General features: G+C 38.7%; 1 protein-coding gene across 3 annotated transcripts in view; it reads right to left on the bottom strand.

Annotated features, from left to right (window-relative positions):
• Positions 1–22,577, bottom strand: part of EVI5 (ecotropic viral integration site 5) — a 177,460-nt gene extending 154,883 nt beyond the window's left edge. For all 3 annotated transcript variants that reach the window (XM_045547527.1, XM_045547528.1, XM_045547530.1), the window contains exon 1: positions 22,133–22,577. The gene's annotated coding sequence lies outside the window, so the exon portion shown is untranslated. The remainder of the gene's footprint in view (positions 1–22,132) is intronic.
• Between the last annotated feature and the right edge of the window lie 350 nt (positions 22,578–22,927).

Here is a 22,927-nt window from a genome sequence, read left to right as displayed (position 1 = left end):
CCCTTGGAATGGTATTATAGAAGGGACCAAGAGACTCTTACTTTTGAGGAAAGAACCCCCAAGAAAGACAAGGAGAATGAAGTATGGGACTAAAGGGAAAGAAGCCTGGGGCAGACCATTTATGCCTGCTTCCAGGCAAAAGAAGTCCTTCTTGACAACTCATAGATCAGCATAGCTCATCAGGGCAAAAGGCCATATAGGAATCAAAGAATAATTCAGCCAAAATGCTGACTTTCTTTGTGCCAGGAAATGGTATAGGCCATGGTGGGCACCAAGATAGCCTACTGTGTGGTTTGTTATTCTACTGACCTCACCTATAGAGCTACAACTACAAAGTCAATTGTGAAAATGGCACAAATTTGCATCCCAAAAGCACACTATCCTATTTAAAAACAAAACACCTAATGTATAAAATCTAAAGAAAAATGGAATACTTTTACTAATATTAACCATTAATTTCAGATATACTCACAACTTTCAAGAATTAATGTTTTACATTTCCATTATATAAAAGTCCATTACTCAAATTAATTGCTGCAAAGGCAAAAGACACCTATTAACTGCTTTAATTTATTAAAACAAATTTATTATATCCCTTTGCACAGTGTAACAGGCTTCCATTTAAAGAGTTTGGAATAATCAACAGCATGACATCCTTTCAATGTTGCTGAAATGGGATTCAGCCTATAAATTACTGAAGGCTCAACAACTCATCTTCAAATTTTAATTTCTTAAACATAGTTGGAATAGCTGATTACAAAGGCAATTCAATAAAGTTTAATACTCATGGTTCTAGAAAATCCACAAGACTGAATTATTTTTCACATATCATCATGTTCTTTTTTCCCTTTAAGTCTAATTTTCCAAACTTCTATCCTGCCACCTCTGAACCTCTTTCCCTCATCCTACAGTAAGTTGAGGTCCTAAAGACATAATAAAACTGACAATGCAACTATGTAACAAAATTACTGTCTACCTCATAGAGGCATTATGTATTTATTTTTAAAAGTGGACATTGGAAATGCTAAAATAGGCCAGGCGCAGTGGCTCATGCCTGCAATCCTAGCACTGTGGGAGCCAAAGGCGGGAGGATCACTTGTGCTCAGGAGTTCGCAACCAGCCTGAGCAAGGGCAAGACCCCATCAATACTAAAAATAGACAAAATTAGCTGGCCCTAGTGGCACATGCCTGCAGTCCCAGCTACTGGGGATGCTGAGGCAGGAGGATCCCTTGAGCCCAGGAGTTTGAGGTTGCTGTGAGCTACACTGGCGCCATGGCAACTCTAGCCCTGGCAACAGAGCAAGACTCTGTCTCAAAAAAAAAAAAGAAAATACTAAAATCATCATTAATAAGGCTCAGTAATCACACACAAAAGGCCACTTATTATATGAGTCTATTTATATAAAATTTCTAGAAAAGGCAAATCCAGAGACAAAAAGTAGATTAGTAGTTTCTAAGGACTGGGGAGGGGGATACAGAATGACTGCTAACAGGTACAGGGTTTCTTTACGGGGTAATGAAAATGTTCTGGGACTGATTAGTGGTAACAGTTGCACAATCCTGTGAATAAATGCCACTGAACTGTATACTTTAAAGGGGTGAATTTTATGGTATATGAATTATATCTCAATTTTTTAAAAGCTTAGTAAAAGCTTTAGATACTATTACAATATTTGAATAGGCTCTCCCATGAAAAAGTCATGGTAATTACATCACTTTATATTTATTAAAACTTATAAAGATGCTCTTAACTACTCCCACAAAGGACTTTTAAAGATTCCAACTTTAGATCCAAATAATGAAGGAGAAAAGGCCACAGTTATTGTTACTTCCTGAATCATACTGTGAAACTGAATCCCATTCCTAGGGCATAATACTTCCCTGTGGGTAAAGGGCATTGTATGACTAAAGAGGAACCATGAGTATGGGTACCTGTGCTATGACTGGGAGTCAAAAACCCAATAGATCTTTAAGTGTCAAAAGTCAAAATCCTAAAAAAAAGGTGTGTGTGGCTCTACATATTTCATAATGTCTACATTTCAGCTATATACAAATAGTCATTTTTCTCTTTTAAGATTTTCCAGTCATTTTGTAATTCTATATTTTCCCTTAGAGTAAGGGGATATTTCCTTCCTATCATTTTTTCATATCTGTTTACTGAATGAACACAAAGATGGCTTTTATAATATAGTTAGCATTAGTGTACATACAGGTTCTTTATATAAACGGCTCATAATCTATTATCATTTTACAGCCTTCCTTCAAAAAATACAGCAACCAAAGATGAATGGCTTTTAACACTGAAGCTCAAACATTTCCAAGGCCATTGATGACTAACAGACTTTTCTACCTCCACACCATGATGCAAAACTACTTTATGTCTCTTACTGGTTTCTCCAAAGTGCCTGTTGCTCACATCCACCCCTCTAATCTGTGCTACAATCACCCTTCTGCTTTCTTCTCTTCTCTGGTCCCTTTTCTCTTGACAATTTTCTTACACTCTTTGATTTTTACAAGTTGGGCTTCATGAAGCACTACCGACCAGACATCTCATTTTCCTTCCTTGAGATGAGTGGACACAGATCAAGATCTTGGTTTTATTTTTTACTAGGCTCACTTCTACTAACGGTCATACACATACATAAAAAAATAAAAATCAAGTCAACTGGTACTTACTGTTCACTCTGTGTAAGTCACTATGCAAAGCATAGAGACTGCTATAATTAAAGACAGTCCCCTACCCTGTCATTATTCCTATATTTCATGCAGTCCTACAAAAAAAGTATCTACAGTGGTTTCCTAATCACTCCCTTTGGTATATCTGTTAATTGTATGGCAATCTTATACTTAGTACTGAAAGCCATTATAACAGTTAACACATTGTAGGTTTTTATGGACATTAAAGTATAATTCTAACCAGCCTTCTGTGCTGTCTAAACACTACCTACATTTGATGCAACTCCCATTGTATGGTGCTACAGAGATTTAGAAAACAAAGTTTCAAAGAGAAGAGAGGGAAATATATCAGCAAACACTTTTTCAGGATTTAAATTGTGCCAGGCACTATTCTAGGCACTTTATACGTGTTAAATCTATTTAATTGTTAAAATGCTATAAAATATGTGTTACTATTTTTCTCATTGCACAAGTGAGGAAATGATGACATAAAGATGCTATACAACTTACATAAGATCGCAAAGCTAATAAGTGTCAACCATAGGCAGTTCAGTTTGAGATCTTTTGCTCTTAACCACTATCAAGAGTGAGCAAGACCAAAGATTGGCAATGGATGTAGACATTATTGACTTCAGTGAGTCCATTTCACCTTGAGGAAGCAGAAACCAGATTACAGTAGGTTGAATGGTAGTTGAGAGATGAAGAAATGGGAGCTGCAAAATATTCCCATTTTCCCATTCCCACCATGATGACCTTTGCTCTGTCACTCAGGCAGGAGTGCAGCAGTGTGATCACAGCTCAATGCAACCTCAAACTCCTGGGCTCAAGTGATCCTCCTGCCTCAGCCTGCCAAGTAGCTGGGCCTACAGGCACACACCACCATGCCTGGCTAATTTTTCTATTTTTCGTAGAGCCAGGGTCTCACTCTTGCTCAGGCTGGTCTCAAACTCCCACCTTCAAGTAATCTTCCCACCTTAGCGTCCCAAAATGCTAGGATTACAGGCATGAGCCACCTCGCCTAGCCTCTTGAGACTTCTTGATTCAGACTGATTCCTGAAGGCTGGAGATTCCAGAAGGTTGGTCAGGATATTACCATATAACAAATCTTACTTTCCAAAAAGGCCTTCAAACAGATAATAATGTCATTTGATTTTATTTAAAAAAGAAAAAAATACTGGTACAATTTAGATAACTAGGCTGTCAGGGTTATTCTTTATCATTGTTGAGTTACCTTATTTTATAATATCAAGGTTGACTTAACAACTCAGCATTTTTATTCTTTAGGACTATTCACATCACTTAGTATTAACTCATTTAGTGTTCCCTCATAATTCTATAAAATAGGTAAAGTCTCAGTTTTAGATATAAGAAATCCAAGATCAAAATTATTTAAAAGGGCCAGGCACGCCATTCATGTCTATAATCCTAACACTTTGGGGGGCCCAGGCAGGAATATCACTTGAGGCCAGGAGTTTGAGACCAGTTTAGGCAATTGAGAGACTGACTCCATCTCTACAAAAACTAAAAAAATTAGCCAGGCATGGTGGTGTGCCCTTGTAGTCCCAGCTACTCAGAAGGCTGAGATGGGAGGATCAGATCGCTTGAGCCCAGGAGTTTTGAGGTTGCAGTGAGCTATGATGACTCCACTATACTCTAGCCTGGGGGTTAGTTCTGTTAAAGAACAGAAACTATAAAACTCTTAGAACAAAACATAGAGGAAAAGCTTCATGACAATGATTTGGAAATGATTCCTTAGATTTCACCCCAAAAGCAAAGGCAACAACAGGAAGGAAAAAAAAAAAAAGATAAACTGGATTACATCAAAATTTAAAACTTTTGTGCCTCAGAGGACGCTATCAACAGAGTAAAAAAAAGCAACCTATGGAAGGAAAGTAAATATTTTCAAATCATATAGCTGATAAGAGATTAATATTTAGAATAAAGAACTACAAATCAACAAAAAAAAAAACCTTCAAAGAACCAGATTAAAAACGGTCAAAGGAATGAATAGACTTTTCTCCAAAGAACATAAACAAATAGTCAATAAGCACATAACAAGATAGTCAACATCACTAATCATTAAGAAATGCAAATTAAAACCACAATGAAGGCCGGGCGCGGTGGCTCACGCCTGTAATCCTAGCCCTCTGGGAGGCCGAGGCGGGTGGATGGCTCCAGGTCAGGAGTTCAAGACCAGCCTGAACGAGACCCCCCGTCTCTACTAAAAATACAAATAAATTATCTGGACAACTAAAAATATATATAGAAAAAAAAAATTAGCCGGGCATGGTGGCACATGCCTGTAGTCCCAGCTACTCGGGAGGCTGAGGCAGTAGGATCGCTTAAGCCCAGGAGTGTGAGGTTGCTGTGAGCTAGGCTGACGCCAAGGCACTCACTCTAGCCCTGGGCAACAAAGTGAGACTCTGTCTCAAAAAAAAAAAAAAAAAAACCACAATGAGATACCACTTCACACACACTAGGATGGCTATTATCAAAAAAGAAACTAAGTGTTGGCAATGTTAATGGGGAATATATTAATAAATGGCACAGCTTCTGTGAAAAACAATATCGCAGTTCCTCAAAAACTTAAACATAGAAGCTGGTTGTCATGGCGCAGGCCTACTTAGTCTCAGCTACTCAGGAGACTGAGGTGGGAGGATCGCTTGAGCCCAGGAGTTTGAGATTGCAGTGAACTATGATGATGCCACTGTACTCCAGCCTAGGTGACAGAGCCAAGGCCCTATTTCTAAAAATAAAAAATAAAAATAAATTTTAAAAATACGAAGTAAAACTGTGAACTAGCCACAAGTCTTTAAGGGTTCCAAACAGACTTTAATTTTAAAAATGCTAAATTTATGGTACAACACATATAATGTAAAATTTGCCATTCTAGTGATTTTTAAATGTACAGTTCAGTCGTATTAATTACATTCACAATATTGTACAACCATCACCACTATTTCCAAAACTTTTTCATCATCTCAAATAGAAACACCGTATCTATTTCTCCTTCCCCTCAGCCTTGGGTAACCTCTATTCTACTTTCTGATTCTATGAATTTGCCTATTGTAGATATTTCATATAAGTGGAATCATACTCATATGATTATATGTAAAATAACCTCTTCTGTCTGCCTTATTTTACTCAGCATAATGTTTTCAAGGTTTCTTCATGTTGTAGCATGTATCAGAACTTCATTTACTTCTAGCCTACACAGTTCATCTGAAGATAAAAAAAAAATTTCATTCTCTCTTATGGCTGAATAACATTCATATTCATACACATACATACAGACATTTCACATTTTGTTTATCCATTCATCTTCTGCTGGACATCTGGGTTGTTTCCACCTTTTGGCTCTTGTGAATAATGCTGCTATGACCACTGGCATGCAAGTACCAAGTTGATTTTATTAAAAGGGAAAGCCAGCAGAGGAACTACAAAGGAAAACAGTAACAGAAGCTGCCAAAAGCAATTACCACAACAAAATTCAATAGAATTTAAGACATTAACTTTACAGTTTTAATATTACTTATACTTCTGATTTTTCCAAATTTTTTAAACAAATACGTATTATTATATTTGCATAAATGAGGGGAAATTGAGTCCTTTGTCATTACAGGATAAATCTAATCTGAAAAAATATACAATAAGGAAATAAAAGGGAGAAAGCAACACAATGTTGAAGTAAAATATTAAAGATCATTACTAAATCAGGACTGCAGGTTAACAGCACTACTGAAAAGGGAACAGAGTTGAAGTCCGAAAGTATCTTGTTTTTTCTGTTCTGAACAAAGAGTAAGTACTAGTTTGCCCTCTATACGCCTAGCAGAGTATATACTAGACACTCAACAACAAAAGCTGGCAGAAAGAATGAATAGATGGATAATTCTATAGATCTCTAAGCTCTATCACCTACATCACATTTTTTTTTTTTTTTTTGAGACAGAGTGTCACTTTGTTGCCCTTGGCTAGAGTGAGTGCCGTGGCATCAGCCTAGCTCACAGCAACCTCAAACTCCTGGGTTTAAGCAATGCTACTGCCTCAGCCTCCTGAGTAGCTGGGACTACAGGCATGTGCCACCATGCCCAGCTAATTTTTTTTATATATATTTTAGTTGGCCAGATAATTTCTTTCTATTTTTAGTAGAGACAAGGTCTCGCTCTTGCTCAGGCTGGTCTCGAACTCCTGACCTCGAGCGATCCACCCGCCTCGGCCTCCCAGAGTGCTAGGATTACAGGCGCGAGCCACCACGCCCGGCCCACATTTTTTAGTCACTTATATTCTTAGCCTCAAATTAACTTTTACCAGCATCTCAAGTTTAACAATAAGTTTTTAAAGAACAATAAACTTAAAGGGAAACTGCCAGGTAGGTGAATGACAAGAAATTACATTGCAGGGATCATTATTTAAACTGCAATTTTGACTGCTTAAACAAGATTACAAACCTATAGTACAATATTTTTTGAGTGGGTATCTAAGTATTTGTAATGCCAAATGGATCCAGACAGTTCTTTTCTTATTTGCTTCAAAAACACATGGCAATATATCAAATTTAGAAGCATATTCTAAAATGTCTGCTCAAATTTCAAAATGGCCTATATCACTGTAAATATAAAAAGTCATTAATTTGTACCTGTATACATCATTATATCTCTTCAAGGTGTTGGAAACTCAGCCTATAAAAAATTTGATATACAACTGAATAAATGAGTAGATAGTTTTAAAAAAGTTATTTAGGCTGGGCATGATGGCCCATGCCTGTAATCCTAGCACCCTGGGAGGCCAAGGTGGGAGGATCGCCTGAGGTCAGGAGTTTGAGACCAGCCTGAGTGAGAGTGAGACCCTGTCTCTACTAAAAATAGAAAAAAAAAAAAAAAATTAGCCAGACGTGGTGGTGTTCGCCTGTAGTCCCAGCTCCTCGGGAAGCTGAGGTAGGAGGATTGCCTGAGCCCAGGAGTTTGAGGTTGCTGTGAACTTGGCTAATGCCACAGCCCTCTAGCCCTGGCAACAGAGGGAGACTCTTGTTTCAAAAAAAGTAAAAATAAAAAAAAATAAAAAATAAAAAAAATTATTTATACTAGTTCCAGTAAGATTTAAGGTTGGTACAAATGTAGTATCTTGTTACAGTACGATTTAAGATTGGTGCAAATGTAATATCTACCTTCAATCTTTTAAACAGGTTATAAGAATTATTATTCCAACTCTGTAAATAGAAATAAACACCACAATTATATAAATAACAATGTCTTGCATGTTATAAATATTAACAATAAATATGGAATGTAGGTTTTAAAACATAGCCTGTAAATATCCACAGAGAAGAATTTCAAACCATGTCTTTCACTTATTTAAGTCAACAGCTATCAAATAGAGACAGAAGCAACAAAAATACAGAGAGCACTGGCTTCAACAGGAATCAAAACAGAAGAGTAGGAATTACAGAGAAAGGAAAAAAACAGGAAATAATGGCAACATTGCTGATGATTCTCTTTCCTTTGATGTCTACACAACACATTTCTCCAAGTTAATACTTTCTGCAGGCATATAGTGTATTTCTATGTCTCTCTGATCCTCCCTACCTCTAGAGCTAAATTTCAGAAAAGCAAAACTTGTACACGTTATACCACTGCTGATGCTACCACCATCATTTACTATATGTTTTACCATGTGCCAGGCACTGTGACAAGACTTTACAAACATTACGTTATTTAATCCACACAATATCCCTTAGATTTTACTGAAGCTTATGCAGGCTAAATAACTTGCCACGATTCCTTAGCTAAAAAATGATGGAGCCAAAATACTAAACAGTCAGCCCTAAAACAAATGTCCTGACAACTGTAAATCACTGATAAGAAGGTAAGTTCAAACTAACTGTAGAACATAAAAGTAAAAACACAGCACACCAGAGTATGTCATGACTCTGCAGATTTTATTTGACAGACAGGGCTTCCCAAAAACTAATCTTACTATGTGTTTAAGAAATTCAATTAACTAAAGTATTAAAATGGAAATTATATTTGAAAGTGAAATTGTCAATATATCACATGAAAATTCCTAACGTCTTTGAAAATAGCCTATGACAGATTATACTTAAGTTTTTTCTCCTAGATCAGTGTAATAACAGTAGCATTTTTAAAAAGTCTCAAGAATATTTTTAAAAATCTCTTATAATTTTTATATTAAATATAAATCCTATACCAGATCTGGAGAAACATTTTAAATTTTCCTGACTTTACCATTTTACACAAAAGGAAACCTCCCCACTTTGTAAACTACAGCAATAACTTCTAAAGAAAAAGAAAGGAAGCAATCAAAAGAGAAAGGAAAGAAATATTATAGAAAAGCAATCAATGGCCACCACATCACAACTACATTATCTATATTGGAGGTAAACAGAATTTTACCAAGGCTAAAAACATTCAACTCCAACTAATCTAACTTGAATACAAGAGTTAAGTTTTAGGCCAGATGCTGTGGCTCACACCTGTAATCCCCAGGCCGAGGCAGGAGGATTGCTTGAGGCCAGGAGTTTGAGATTAGCCTAGCAACCTAGTGAGACTCCACCTCTACAAAATATTAAAACAAATTAGCAAGGCATCGTGGCATGCACCTGTAGTTCCTCCAGCCTAGACATTCAAGACTGCCCTAAGCTATGATGGCACCACAGTACGCTATCTAGCCTGAGCAACACAGCAAGACCCTATCTCTAAAAAATAAAAATTAAATTAGCTGGCTGTGTGGCTCCCACACCTGTAGTCCCAGCTACTCAGGAGGCTGAAGCAGGAGGATCACTTGACGCCAGGAATTGGAGGTTGCAGTGAGCTATGATCACGACGCTGCACTCTAGTCTGAGCAACAGAGCAAGACCCTCTATCAAGGAAAGGAAAGGAAGGAAAGAAAGAAAAAAAAAAGAGTGGCTGGGCTCAGTGGCTCACGCCTATAAGCCTAACAGTTTGGGCGACTTGAGGCAGGAGGATTGTTTGAGGCCTGGAGTTCGAGACCAGTCTTAGCAAGAGTGAGACCCCATCTCTACAAAAACTAGAGAAATTAGCCGGGCGTGGTGGCTACTTGGAAGGCTAAGCTGAGAGGACTGCTTGAGCCCAAGAGTTTCAGGCTGCAGTGAGATGACACCACTGCACTCTGGCCCAAGTAACAGAGCAAGACCCTTGTCTTGGGGAAAAAAAAAGAAAAAAAAAAAAAAAAAGAGCAATGAAAATTACAAGGCGAAAAATGTTCTCTTAATCAAAACTGAATAGAAGGATACATTATGAAAAATCAGGAAATCCTGGCACAAATATAGTAAGTACCAAGTACCAATGAAATAATTTTTAAAAAGGTCCTCAGCATCTCCGCAAGGTAAAGTACCCTGTTCTATTAACAAGACGTGCAGCCTTAACAAGTTATTTAAAGCTCTTTGAACCCTGGTTTCCTTGAAGTGAATAATATCTCTAATGCTTTCCTGTTGTAACATTCTAGAGAAAATTGACACAAATTCATATAAGCAGATTTTTTATGCAGTGGTTAGTTTCAAGGATAATAGTAAAAAAAAAAAAAATCCCCAAAATGTTATACTAGAAAACTAAGGTCTTATTACCTGAACCTCGGTATACTAGGCTACAGAAACAATCAGACATTTCTGGGAAAAGTCAACACAATAAGAGTACATTAGTAAGACTAAATATGCATAGCTACACAATAATTGATTTTCAGAAGATGCCAAAAAAGCATTTAGGATTGCAAGAGATTTTTTTAACCTGAAAATATTAAAGAACACTAAAACATCACATACTTAACTATCACTCATATCCATATCTCTGAAAACTAAAATATTATAAACTTCATTACTATCCATATCCACAACTCTTGAGTACGTAACCTACCATAAGCAAGTAAGTCTTCTGTCCAAAGTCAGAAGACCTCAGGCCTATGCTCTTTGAACTTTCCTGGAGCTTAGGCGATCACTCCCTTCTTTCCAGTTTCTGCTCTCAACTTTTAAACATGCTGCTCTGCCATATTTAAAAATCCTACTGGATCTTGGCCAGGCAAGGTGGCTCACGCCTATAATCCTAGCACTCTGGGAAGCCAAGACAGGGGGATCACTTGAGCTCAGGAGTTCAAAACCAGCCTGAGCAAGAACAAGACCCCACCTCTACAAAAAAATAGAAAAATTAGCCAGGCATGGTGGTATGCACCTATAGTCCCTACTACTAGGGAGGCTGAGGCAGGAGGATCACTTGAGCCCAGAATTTAGTTTGAGTTTCAGTGAGCTACAATGATGCCACTGTACTCTAGCTGGGGCGACAGAGCAAGGCTGTCTCAAAAAAAAAAAAAAAGAAAGAAAGAAAGAAAAAGAAAAAACACCTTACTGGATCTTAAGTCCCGAGTATCCTCTGTCTCATAGCATACTCCCTCCCTTATAGCTAAGCAACTTGAAAGACATTTAACATTTTACTCTTCCCTTCCTCACCTCCCACTGTTTTCATTGCAAACTGGCTTCTATTCTACCCTTTTACTGAAAACCAACCTTAACCAAGGTTACTGACCAAAAGCATCTTTGTTGGTAAATCCAGTTAACACTTCACAGTCCTTATCTTACTTGATCTTTCTGCAACATGTAACCCAGTACCATACTTTCTCCTTTAGTTTCATTTTTCTGATTAGAAAATACATGTTAATTAAGAATTCAAATAGGACAGGGAAAAAAAACAGAAGTCCAAGTACTCTGTAATTCCTCTCTCAACGACAGCCACTGTTAGTATGGCATATATTCATCAAGATTTCTTTTATAATAATACATACGCTGACATATATGTATATATGTTTTTTTAATTTTACAAAAATTAGATCATCCTATACATATTTCTTTGATAATTTTTTTATTTAACGTACTTTGATCTTGTACTTTGTCCTTGTATTTGTGGCACACAGATTAATGGCCCCTCAAACAGGTCCATATCCCAATACCTGGAACCTGTGAATATGTTCCCTTACATAGCAAAAGGGACTTTGAAGGTGTGATTAAGTTAAGGATCTTGAGATGAGGTTATCATGAATCATCCAGGTTGGGCCTGATATAATCACAAATGTCCTTAGTGATGTGACACTATAAACAGAGAAAGATTTGAAGATGTTATGCTACTGGCTTTGAAGTTAGAGGAAGGGGCCAAGGAATGCAACACAAGGAATATAAGGAATGCAGTTCTCAAAGCTGGAAAAGGCAAGGAAATAGATTCTCCAAAAGAAACCAGCCCTAAAACCTTGACTTTAACCCAGTGAAACATTTTGGACTCTGGCCTTCAGAATTGTAAGAGACTAAATTTGTGTTAAGTTACTAAATTTGTGCTAATTTGTTACAGCAGCATAGGAAAGTAATACAGTATATATACACCATATTCCATCAGCTATCATATAATGTACCATATCATATAAATGTACCATATTTTATGTAACCAGTCCTCTATTGACAGTTACTTGGGTTGCCTCAAATTTTTTACTATTATATACTAGATGCCATGAATACCTCTAAACACATCTTTCCACATTTGTATGTTTCTCTAGGATTTATTCCATAAAGTGCAATTTCTGGGTCAAGTAACGTAAGTTTTAACAGACATAAAAGAAACCTCCAAAAGTCTTATTTATTCTTACTCACATTAACAATATTCAAGCCCTTCTCTCCTTCTTTGAAATTCTATTCTTTTAGCTTCTGTTAACTCACTTTCCTGGGTTTCCTTCTATATATAATGGCTATTCCTTCTGTTCTTTGAAGACTCCTCATCATCAGCTCATTTCTTGTATGTCAGGGTCCCCGAAGTTCCAATTCCATCCTGGACTGTCTCCTCACTACACATTGCCAGAGATATCTCATTTACTTTTTTTTACCTCAATTACTACTTACAAACAAAACACAATTCATCACCCCTTCTTCCCTCCAAATTTATTCTTTCACTGTGTTCACTCTACCAATGACTGTCATACCAATCCTCAGCAGTCTATGATAGACACATGGGGGCTACCTAATCCCTCCCATATCCTCATCCCACATATTAATACTAAGTCTAAGGATTCCACGTCCTTATAGTTCTAGAATCCATAAGCTTCTCTCCCTCCCTACCCGTTGCTGGGATCAAGAACGTACCAATTTTCAACTGTATTACTTTACTACGTGTTTTCTCCATCCCAACTTTTTATCCCACGGTACCAAAATAATCTTTCTGAAACTCAATTCTGATTTGTCACTGAACTAGACCTCTCACACATTACCAGTTGGGATGTAAAATGGTATAACTTCTTGCGGAAATTGTTTAGCAATGTCTTCTAAAGTTAAGTCTATGTCTGCCCTATGACTCAGTACTTCCACCCTTAGTTATTTACTCAAGAGAAATGAAAATATATGTCTACAAAAGGACTTGCAATTAAAATGTTCATAGCAACTTTATTCACAATAGCCAAATGGGAGAATGGCTAATTGTGGTACAACAGATTAATATGCATGAATTGAAAGAATTACTGATAGGTGCAATATCATAGATGAATTTCAAAAACATTATGCTAACCAAAAGAAGCCAGTCACAAAAGAATACACAGTGTATGATTCTATTTATGTTCTGTTCAAGAACAAGAAAAACTAATCTATGATGCAAGATATCACAACAATAGGGATTCACTAAAGGAACCTTGGTGGGGTGATTCACACAAGTGTATACGTTTAAAAAAAAAAAAGGAAGAAGAAAAGAAAAAAAACTAAACTATTCCTAATTTACCCTTTTAAAAAAATTATTGTTTCACTCAGAGACAAGAATATATCAACTGTGTCTTCCTTTGGTTTGTAAATTTAGCGAGCAAGAATTTTGTCTATGTAGAATAGATCACCAATATCTCTCCTCAATACCTATCATTATGTTTGACACACAGGAGATGCCAAATATGTTATTTTTGGTGTTTCTTAACAACTTATCCACAATATTGATAACATCATTAAATTTCTAGATCACTTACTGACTCATTTTACTAATCCTGTGGTATGTTATGATGACCTTTATAACCTTGTTCATGTGGCAGAACAGATGCTTCTCCATATTTTCAAAAAGACATCCAAGATGAGTTTTTAACCTTGTATTCATCTATTATATATATTCCAAATAAATACAGTAGTCCCTTCTAATCCAAGGGGGTTATGTTCCAAGACCCTCAGTACATGTCTGAAACTGTAATAGTACCAAACTCTGTATATACGATGTTTTCCTATGCCTACATACCTATGATAAAGTTTAATTTATAAATTGGGCAAAGTAATAAGTTAAAAACAGTAACTAATTAAGTTATTAGTAAAGTATTATTATTAAGTAAAATAAGGTAATAGTTCAACACAAGTACTGCAATACAGCAACAGTCAACCTGATAACTGAGACAGCTACTAAGTGACTAGTGTGTACACCATGGATATGCTGGACAAGGGGATGATAAACATCCCTGGCAGGACAGAGTGGAGTGACATGCAATTTAAAACTTATGAATTGTTTAATTCTGGAATTTTCCATTTAATATTTTCAGAATGCAGTTGACCGCAGGTAACTTAAACCATGGATAAGGGCAGACTACTGTATTGAAAGGCATTACATTTTTCATGGCTTATTCCCTAAAATTCATTTTCAATTTACTTCAAGATCTATCTTCTCACCATCAGATTATGGATCAGTCTTCTAAACTATCTTGATTTCTGGTATACCTGAAGATATTACATTTTTCTTCCATCTTTCTCATGTATTTCATTCAAATATCATATTATATAATTTAGTCATTAAAGCTACAATTTTATCCCGAATCTGCTAACATTGTTCAAATAACTCACTAGCAAACTTTATGAGACTACTGGATTCAATTTCTTTTTTTTTCCTTTTTTGAGACAGAGTCTCACTCTGTTGCCCAGGCTAGAGTGCCATGGCATTAGCCTATCTCACAGCAACCTCAAACTCCTGGGATCAAGCAATCCTACTGCGTCAGCCTCCCGAGTAGCTGGGACTACTGTCACGCACCACCACACCCGGCTGATTTTTCTATTTTTAGTAGAGATGGGCTCTCACTCTTGCTCAGGCTGGTCTTGAACTCCTGAGCTCAAACCATCCACCAGCCTCGGCCTCCCGCAGTGCTAGGATTACAGGCGTGAGCCACTGCGCCTGGCCATGGATTCATTTCTGACATAGCAAATGTTCCATATCAGGCCAAAGACAGCAGCTAATCATTTGAGTACCAACTCAAAGACAAAATCCCCATCCTCCCTTCTGTATCAGTACTTACACTTTCCTATAAACAAAAAAAGTTATGATCCATAATAAAGCCAGTTCTGTTCCTATCTCTCATCAAGGTCCCTTTCAAGAACATAGGAGCTAGCAGTTGCTTAACAATAGAGTCCTAATAATGAACTTTTAAGACACTGAATGACAAAACGACCAATGAAAACCCAGATAATAGCCATTTTAACCAGTGTTAGGGAACACTTTTCAGAGGATGACTGTGAAAGTTGGATGAATACAAAGAACAATTAACAAGCACAAAACCCACATTGTCTTTGGTGGCTTAAAAAGATAAACTGCAAACAGGACAGGCAGGGAAAGCTCTCTTTATTACTGTACAGATAAAGCAATAAACAACTGGAAATGCAACAAATAAACACACCAGGCAAATTGCAATACATAATAAGAAATGGGATGACCTTTTGAGAACAAACTTACTGGGTCACAATCAACAGGTTCTATCTACAAAACACTAATTAACCTGCATGTTTACAACAAAGAAGGATTATCATAATACCATGATAGATAGTAAAAACTGCCAATGTAACCTCTGATTGACATCTTGAATTTTATATGCAAACCCAAAAAGTAAAATGCAATCATGTGCCACATAACATTGTGGTCAACAAGAGACCACGTATAGACAGTAGTCCCATAAAATTATAATACCATATTTTTACTGTACCTTTTCTATGTTTAGATACACAAAATACTTACCATTGTGTTACAACTTCCTACAGTATTCAGTACAGTAATATGCTGTACAGATTTGTAGACTAAGGGCAATAGCTATACCATATAGCCTAGATTCATAGCAGGCTACCATCTAGGTTTGTATAAGTAACCCCTGTGATGTTCGCACAATGATGAAATTGATGAAATCACCTAATGAAACATTTCTCAGAACATATCCCCATTGTTAAGCGACATATAACTGACTATAATTAATTTGTGGTGCAGCAAAAAGGCCAGTGAGGATTTTGTGCAGTGCAAAGCAGATTTTGTATCTTATAAAACTTGTTAAAAATTAATTTGAAGAGCAATATATGGGGCTGACAGCCTTTTAGTTTGCCAAATATTACAAAAAACAAACCAAAAAAGCCCATCAAATATCTGGCTTCCCCCACCCCCACTCCCAGAGACAGGGTCTTGCTCTGTTGTGGCTGGAGTGCACTGAGTTCAATTACAGCCCACTACAGCCTCAAACTCCTGGCCTCAAGCGATCCTCTCACCTCAGACTCCAAAGTAGCTGGGACTACAGGCATGTGCCACCACATCTGGCTAATTTTTATTTTTTGTAGAGGCAGTGTCTCACTATGTTGCCCAGGTTGGCTTCAAACTCCTGGCCTCAAACCATCCTCCTGTAATTGGATTATAAGCATGAGCCACCACACCCAGCCCTAGCACCACAATTTCATAAGAAAAAGGATGTTTTAATACAGAAAAGGACAGACATAATTTAAAAGTGAATACTTTAAAATCTATAAATTTGCCTTGCTTTTACTTCTTGTTTGGAAAAAAAACCAACAGCCCGGGCGTGGGCACTCACCCCGAGACTTCAAGACCAGCCTGAGCAAGAGCAAGACCCTGTCTCTACAAAAAAACAGAAAATTAGCTAGGCATGGCGGTGCACACCTGTAGTCCCAGCTACTAAGGAGGCTGAGGCAGGAAGATGGCTTGAGCACTGGAGTTTGAGGTTGCTGTGAGCTATAATGAAACCACTGCAACAGAGCGAGACCCTATCTCAAAAGAAAAATAAATAAATAAAATAAAATGTATAAACTTAGCCTTAAAAAATATACTGAGAATAATATTTTCATTTCATCATCAACTTTATGGTAAAAACTCTGTCTCAAAGAGCAGCATTTGGGAACCTACCTATTGACTTAGCATTTTAAAGAAGATACAAATATAGAGTGGCAAAGAATAATAAAGGTATTAGAAGTACTTAACATAGAGGCTTTGATGGGTGGTTTTAATTAATTTATCACTTCATGTTAACTATAAACTAAGATCTCCACAAGTTTATCTTTAACAATAGTTCCTAACCGTTTCTGGTATAGAAATTTTTTCCTATCTCTCCCCATGACAGTACTTGGATTTAAGTATTATCAAAACCTTCATGACTTCTGAATAAATTTCATTATCTATTACAAGCATGTAAGAGCTATTATTTATTCATTTAATGTTTAATGCACACATGGCTTTCCAGACCCTTTGCAGTGATCCACAGCCCAACCTACTTCTCCAGGCAGTCATTGTGATAAGTAGATATAAATTTTGGTCTTCTTAGTTAGGTGGAAGGCCAGAGTCCACCCCAGATGTAGAGAAAAGAAAGACCACAACATCATCTCCTCCTATCATGAGTGTTTCAGCCTGGACAGGTACTTTACAGAAAGTATCAAATAGTTCACTAGGCTAGATTATCTTCAAAATCATTTCCAATCCTGAGATTAAAAGACTCTGGGACAATGAGTACTTCTAAAGAAATGACAGCTTGATCTAATATTTAGGTCCTCTCCCTCCTGACACTCTATTTAGATAACTGTAAAGAAATTTAAAAGGCATAACCTCATAAGGAAGACACAACAGTGGAGGACAGATGGCAGCACATTTTTGTATAATGGAAAGCAGATGGTGGACTTCAGGGTAAAATGGCAGATTGAACACACACATTTAATTTTGCTTCCTCCCAAAACTACTAAAACAAGAATAAAGAAAGTTTTATTGTTGTTGTTTTGTTCTGTTTTTAGGACACAAACCATAAGGACAGGGAGAATGAAGAAAGAGACAACAGCAACAAAATTTTGGAAGCTAGAAAAAAGTTGGATAACTGACTTCGTCAAAGATGGCCAAATTCTAAACCAGCAATCCTGACAACTAAGAACAAACTGAATTTATCCCACAGAATCCTCAAAAGGCTCAGGAATTGTCAGAACAAAGAGGAGAAGAGGGACTAAAATAAGAAACGAAGAAGTGAAGAAAGCTGAACAGTTAGAAACCTATTATCTCCTCCAAGCTGCTGAGTGGCCCCACCCTCAATTTGGCACATAACTATAGATTTACCACCTCAAGACATGGTGGAAGACATAGGCATCCTAACAAAAAGAGATTATGAGAGCCTACATACTAAATGCCTATGGCTCATTACCCAACCCTCTTTCCCTGAGTTCCCAGATCCCTAGCAACTAGAGCTCAACCCTCCAAGTAAAAAACTGGAAGATATTCTCTGGGAAATCTGACCAGACCAAAAGGAAAGATATATATACTGAAGATAGCCTCAAATAGTCCACCCATACCAATGGTTCTCAATCTTGGCCATATAATGGAATCACCTGGGCAGCTTTAAAAAATACTGATGCTAATCTATGGAGACAAAAATCAGAACGGTGGTCACCTCTGGGCAGGGCGTTGGGATGATAAGAGAAAGGGATACGAAGGAATTTACTAGTATTTTCACCATGCTCTATATCTTGTGTTAGTTACATGGTAAAAATTACCAAACTATACATTTAAATTCTGTGCATTTTACTGTATGTAGCCACACCTGAATTTTTAAAAAATACTGCTACCTGGGTCCTATCCCCAGAGACTCTGATGTATTTTGGTCTAGCTGCAGCAAGGATATTTTTTTCATAAGCTTTCCATGTGATTCTAAAGCACTGCCAAAGCTGAGAACCACTGCTTTAGACTCTAGATTATAGGGTAAAACTGGAAGTCAATAAGCCCTTACTTCCAAGCTCTGGGCCTCCAGTCAGCTTTCAGTCGCCCACTCTTAATAATGGACAGACAACCAAGGATTAACAGTCCTCTGAGGAAGGCCCCTACTAATGAGACTATAACAAACAGAAAAAAATATCTTGGAGGAAACAACCTAGCAAGGAAAAGAAGGCTTAAAGAAACTATCTTTAACATTCTCAGATACATAAGAGAAAATACGGCATCCATGAAACAAGATGGAGGAATAACAGAGACTGAGTAAAGGAGAAAGCTGAACCCACCAGCCTGCAGAAGGAATGTGATGGAGAAGCAAGCTGATTTGGCTAACTCACAGAACCCCAGAGAGGCTCAGGATCTAGATACAGGGTCAGTGGTGGACAAGCATGGTGCTGAAGACAAGTGAAGTGGTTTAAAGTCTGTATAAGGTACAGCTAGACTCTCTAGGTTCCCTTCTCTACTGCCATCTCTATCCTCTCATAAATTTATTCTCTGGAAACACTGAGCTGGAGAGACTACAGACTCAAGAAGAGTAGAGTAAGGCTCAAGGCAGAAAACCAAGGGATTAAGCAGAAGTGTGTTTAGTTAACAGCAGCTCCCACCCACAGTCCACTTCCTTTGCCCAGCTCTCAAACACTGGAAGCTAGGCAAATACCCTGTCCCCCTCCCCACAGTTTGATTTAGATGCCTCTTTTGCATGCTGCCAAACCAATCTCCATCATAGTACTTCTAGTGGAAGATGATGGTCCTTTCTTGAATTTCTACTATCCCCATTAGATTCTAAACTCCTTAAAGGTGGGGACAGCATCTTAATCATATTTGTATTCCCAGAGCCTAAAACAATGACTGTCAATATACTAAACACTCTATAAATCTTTAATTGATCCTAGACATTGTAGATATCATGCAAAAAAAAAAATGCCTTGCAAAACATAGCTGAAATACTAGAACACAGAAGGTGAAATTTGGACTACATCATGAATAAAGAATAAAAATTTAGAATTTATTGATGAAATGATGTCTTGGATTAGTTTAAAATAATCCCAGAGGCCTCCCTTACCCTAAGCAAAAAAAAAAAAAAATCAGTTGTATTTCTATATGCTGGCCATAAATGTTTTAAAATATCAGTTACAATAACATCAAAAAACATCACTTCTCTGCCTTTGCCTAACATCAAGTACAATAACATCAAAAAACATCAAATACCTAAAACTAAATGACAAAAGATGTACAAGACTTCAACACAGAAAACTGCACAACATTACCAAGAGAAATTCTTAAAGATCTAAATATAGTAAATGGGGATATATACCATATTCAGAAATTGAAAGATTAAATATTGTTAAGAAGTCAGTCTCCCCAAATTTATATCTAGGTTCAATTCCAATTCCAAAATTTTTTAAAATTGACAAGCAGGTTCTGAAATTTATATGGAAATGCTAAGAGCTAAGAATAGCCCAGAAAATCTTAAGAAACAAAGCCAGAGGGCTTATACTACCACATATCAAAACTTAATACAAAGTTGCATTAATACAGTGATATTAACTGCAAGGATAACAAACAGAATAGTGTCCAGAAACAGACTCACACTTATACAGTCATCTAATTTATGAAAAAAGTGCCACACAGTGCAGAAAGAATGGTATTATTTTCAATAGTGCTGGGAAAAATAGATATCCATACAGTAGGAAATGAATCTTGATCCCTACAATCCATCTAGAATTTACTGTAAATTGTATACCTTAAATGCAAAAAGTAAAATAAAATTTCTATAAGGTAACACAGGAAATTATCTTCACATTCTTAGGGTAGGCACAGATTTCTTAAATTGGCCACAGCAGTAAACAAAAAAGAAAAGATTGATAAAGTATATTTCATTAAAATTAAGAATCTCAAAAGTGTCAAAAGACACCATTAAAAGAGTGAAAAGGCAAAACAAAGAGTGGAAAAAGAGAAATGCTGTGTGTGTGTGTGTGTGTGTGTGTGTGTGTTCCAGAAAGGACTCATATCCAGAACAAAGAATTACAAATCTACGGAAAAATAAGCCTATCAACGAAACTGGGCAAAAAGGCTTTAACAGGCACTTCACAAGAGAACATATAAATCACTCAACCTCAATCACCAAGAAAATGCAAGATAAAACCACATTGATATATTACTGCACCTCTACCAGAATAGCAAATTTTTTTAAACTGACAAGCATCAGCAAGGATGTGTGGTAACTGGAATAGCATTCCCTGCTAATTGGTACAACCACTTTGAGGAAATGTTTTATCATTCATACACTTCAAAAACGAACAATTCCATTCGCAGTTATATACTCCAACCTAGTAATGTTCTATTTCTTGATCTGTGGTGGTTCCCTTAGTAAAAATTCATTGCCTGCACACTTAAGACTGTGAACTTTTTTCTGTATATTATACTTCAGTAAGTTTTCTAAGATTTCTTTGACACAAAGTTCTCAGAACTATTAACGCTAGCATTTTGGAATAGAAAAAGAGCTTCTGGTCCACTGATGAAATCTGACTAATAAAATTTAAAAACGAAAAGAAAGCTACTAACACATATCAGCCCAGAACAAAGATAAAAACTACCAACAGATCACTTTTAACTTCATGGAGCGCTGGAATTCGTTCTTTCAGCAAAGAAAGGAGTCTATTATTCAGCACTGTAACCCAAAGAAAAGATATCTTTGCAAGAAAATACTGCTGTTCAAAATCACCTTTAACAATGATAGGAGGAAAGCGAGGGAACCATTCCAAAGTTTTGGTTAACTCTCAAGTGAAAGGATGCCAACTGAGATGATCTAAGACGCCCAAAAGACAGAAAGCACAGCAATTCTAAAACAAACACCAACACCACGATCCAACCTACAGGAAATCCTGCGGTTAATTTGAGGCTTGCCCGCTAGTCATAAAGTGATTCAGTGATGGCTACAAACTCTCCTCAAGAGCATCCTTGACCTGACACACCTGGCTGGCCCATCACCAACCGGGAGACACGGCCACGCGCAGAACCCCGGAGGCCAAATAAAGACAACTCTGCAAGCAAGGGGCGTTCTCTCCCCTCCGGTCACCAGAGGTAACAGGCTTCGGGCCTCGAGGGCGGGGATGCAGGGTCAGTCTCCTCCACAGGATTTGCAAGGACGTGCCCCTTAGCGGCTCTGGCTCTCCACCTCCCTGGGACTCCACAGGAGGACCCGCCGGCGGGTTTCTTCCCTGGCGCCCACGGGAGGAGGGCTGCGGGCGGCGGCGGCAGGCCAGAAGGCGAGCAGAGGGAACTTAGGCCCCAGCGCGGCCGGGCGCACCCGCCCCGCTCACGCCGCAAAACTTGCCGCGCCCCCGCCCGCCGTGCCTCGGCCCAGCGGCGCGCGCGGCAGACCCCGGCCTCGCGGCCCGCCCGGCCTCCGGGCCCGCCCGGCCTGGCGCCGCGCCCCTCACCTTGGAAACGTTGGGTGGACTTCGCCGTAAACATTAACTTCCCATCCAGCCGGCAGCAGCGCCGCCGCGTCTCAGCGCCTCGGCCCCGCTCCCGGCTCTGCGGGCCGCCCTTCCCGCGTTCTCAGGCGCACCACGCTCACTCCGGAGCTTAGGGACGCCTCCCGACCCTCGCCAGCCGCTCGGGGAATCGCCGCTGTCTCAGCCGCCGCCCAGCCCGAGCCTGCCAGCCCGCCGGCTCCTCCGGGGTCCGGCCGGGCCGCGTCAGGAAAGCCCAAGGCGCAGGCGCAGCAGGGCCTTAAAGAGACCCGGCCGCCTCTACCGCATAATGAGTTCGAGCAGGTTAGGGCCCGGGCGGTCCGACCGAGAAAAGGAGAAGCCGAAGGGATTGGACCGAGTGGAGTGGGGGCGGGGAAATCCCTCTCTCTCCTCCGCCTCTCTGTCGAAGCACCGGCCCTCGGCCCTGCAAAGTGCTGACTTCCCCAGTCACTAGAACCGCCCCCTTCCACGTTAAAGCTGCGGAAGACACACCCCCTCGGGGGCCCGGAGCGACCCCGCGCTTGGACCCGCGGGCCTAGCGCGGCCGCACTGTCCATGCGCCTGTCTGCCCGGCCCCCGGCGTGCGGTGCCGGCCCTCAGGCTTCCAAAGGCCGCCCCGAGCTCCCTGGAGAGGTGGCCCTAGGTCACTCTCAAAAACAATAATCAGCATGTAAATGGCACTTGTGATTTGTCAAGTACTCTTCCGTGCCTTGACACACTGGGTTTATGAAATTCTGGCAGGGGGCAGAGCATGGGCAC

This window comes from Lemur catta, chromosome 3, assembly GCF_020740605.2.
Source record: "Lemur catta isolate mLemCat1 chromosome 3, mLemCat1.pri, whole genome shotgun sequence".
In the NCBI taxonomy this organism is placed as follows: Eukaryota; Metazoa; Chordata; class Mammalia; order Primates; family Lemuridae; genus Lemur; species Lemur catta.
This window is presented reverse-complemented; position numbering and strand designations above follow the sequence as displayed.